Raw genomic sequence first — 3140 nt, forward strand, 5'->3', positions numbered from 1 at the left:
TGTAAGCGGGTGAGTATTTCATAGACACGTTTACCCTGAATGCAATTCTCAAGCCTGTAATTCAAAGTCCGGTTTTGTTACACAGTGACAAGTCTGGACCTTTGAATTACAGGTAAAATCCAGAGCGAACGAGAGGGTGGGGAATAGTCGGACTGAGGGCTGGACTGGTACTTTATTTCGTTGATCCCCGAAAGGAGGAAAAGCAAAGTTGAAATCTGCAGGATTTGAACTCAGAGCACAAAGAACCAAAAAAAGCATTCTACCTGGTCTAACAACTCTGCCAATTGATCGCATTTGTGGTCAGCTTATATATATCTTGACCAACGGGCATCTAATGACTTTACCAATTTTTTTTAATAATGAATTTCTCTAGTAAAATAGAAAAAAATAAGATCAACTTAACAAATAAATAAAAGAAAATGGGTTCATGTTCACTCTTACCAACATTTTTCATTAATAACAAATATCGTAGAGGCTTCAGTTGAGTTTTGATCCATCTCACTCAGACTCCCCAATTTAGGACTACAGCCTAACTATATTGTATAAAAGGTAAGATCAGTTACGAGAAATTAACTGTGTCATCATAAAAGGCATTATGTCGTCATAAAGGGCTTAAAACGCATAACGCCAACATGAACGTGGCTTGACTAATCAAATAGGCCGGTGTGAAATCAGTTAAGCAGTAGACTTAAAGTAAATTTTGAGAATTTTTCCGCCAAATAATTCTGCCCAATATTCTAGAAGCTTGACTAAATTTTATAAAAAGCTAGTATGTTGAACTCCCGAACAGAACAACCTCAAGAGCTACACAGAAATCTGTCGGTCAGTTTTATGACAAGGTATTCTCATTTTTGCTAAGTTTTCTGTCTACAATAACCACGAAGGTTTCTCATATAACTAAAATATTTTATGTAATAAAGATTTTTAACTGTCACATTCATTATCTTGTGTATACTCTATACAGTTTTATTCAAACGATTGCTGTATTTATGCAAATGTAAATGTGCCGAGTAATAAAAGAAATATGGAAACTTGTATAAATATTAATTTGGTCATTTTCACCTTCACCTACAACCAACATAATATTGTGTAGTACTAACAACGATTTAATGATTAAGCCCACTAAAATATGAACAAATCAGCGAGCTTCTCTATGTCATGAGATGGAAACCCTTCAACCGTGAGTGACATTTCGTCTGCATTCAAAATTTGAAAGTGGTCAATGACAATATCTCTACAATTCCATATGCAAAAATAATCGTTGTTTAATCTTTAAGACCAAAATATTGACTTCATACTATGGATTTGTAAAAAAAATAATGATATTTATAATATCAATAATGATAATTATAGCTATCTATGTACCATATTTAATGTATATATACCATTGAAAGACATAATGTTATGCCTTATTCCTGAGAGAAAATCATTTGTCTAAGAAAAAATTTCTTCATAGACATCATCATCATTTCCCATTATCTCCGCTTGCAGCAGAATGCGCACTAATATGAGATATTCTATCTTTGGCAAGAGCATTCAGGGAAACCATCTCAAGACCTGTCCATACTGTGATGTCATCTGTCCATCTCTTAGGTTGTCGACCTCTGTTTTCCTTTCCATTAATCATGCCTTCCAAACTGATCTTGGGTTTGACAATAAACTGCATCCGCTGGTGAGGCTCCAATTTGAGAGTTCTGGGGTTGTGGGGAGCGTGGAGTCATCTCTTAATTACCATTACTCCCAGGTCCATTCAGATTCGGAACGGTAGTACCTATCAGCGTCCCACTAATGGGTTAAATAGACCTTTTTGTAAGGATAGATTGAGCTCCTTAGCTGCTTTGAAAGCAATCAATCTAAGAGAAGAATAACTCAAAAATTAATACCCTCTTCCAACATGCTGTAAGCCAGTACAGAAGAGTATGAGTGGTGAAACTAACATGAGATACAGTTCTATATTTAAGAGATGAAGAATTTTGCACATTATTTACATTATTTACATTTGACAGATATTTGTCCTCATCTGAGAGAAAATCTCTTCAAAGAGATACGAAAGTCGGCTGAAAAGTCCATAGGCTAACCAAGATACTCTCATAGAATGTGACCAAATGAGGTTTATTTTTCAACATAATCCCCCTTGGGTCCACACACTTCTTTCATCAGTATTGCAATGCTTGGATCCTATTGGTGAAGAATATTTCATCCTGTTGCTCAAAAAAAATCATTAACAGCAGATATGACGTCATCAACACTGCGACACTAATTCCTAGCTAAGCGTTTTATCATGTTTGGGAACAGGTGATAGTCAGATGAGGCCAAATCAGGAGAATAAGGACGGCGATCAACTAGTTCAAAGCTACAGCCACACACAGCAGCCATTGAAACCAAGATCTTGTGTGCTGGAGCATTGTCCTGATGAAACAAGGCCCATTTCGAAAGTTTTCTGGGGCGTTTTGTCTTGATATCCTTTCGTAACTACCTCAGCAGGTTGGCACAGCACTTTCCATTGATGGTGTGACCCTTTTAAATGTAGTCAATAAGCACAATATGTCTTTTGTATCCCAAAAAATTGAGACCATTACCTTCACTGCAGATGAAACAACCTTGGCCTTCTTTGGAATAGGTGAGAAAAGGAGGAATGTTTCCACTGCATGGATTGTCTCTTTGTCTCTGGCACAAAGTGATGAATCCATCACCTATCTAGACTTACGAAACGTTCAAGGAAACCAGCTGCATCTGCTTCAAACAATGTCAGATTTTCCTGCGATATGATCAGCCTGGTGTGCTTTTCATCAGGTGTCAGAAGACGTGGCACCCATCGTGGAGAAACCTTCGTCATGCTAAGTTCATTGTGCAGAATATTCTCTACTCTCTTATGGGCTATGCTAATAGCATCGGCTGTTTGATTTATTGTCAATCACCTGTCATCCATCAGTATGTGATGAACACGATCAATGTTTTTCTTCGGTTGTGGAAGTTGTGGGACGTCCAAACCTAGGGTCATTTTTACAACTCTCCCTTCTCCTCCTAAATTCAGCTGCCCACTTTTGCACTGTTGATGAAGCTGAAATGTTACCCCCTAATGCAGCAGCATTGTCAGAATCAATGTCGTTGGGGACAAAACCATTTTTCTAAAGGTACTT

Source organism: Octopus bimaculoides, chromosome 9 (genome assembly GCF_001194135.2).
Source record: "Octopus bimaculoides isolate UCB-OBI-ISO-001 chromosome 9, ASM119413v2, whole genome shotgun sequence".
Classification (NCBI taxonomy): Eukaryota; Metazoa; Mollusca; class Cephalopoda; order Octopoda; family Octopodidae; genus Octopus; species Octopus bimaculoides.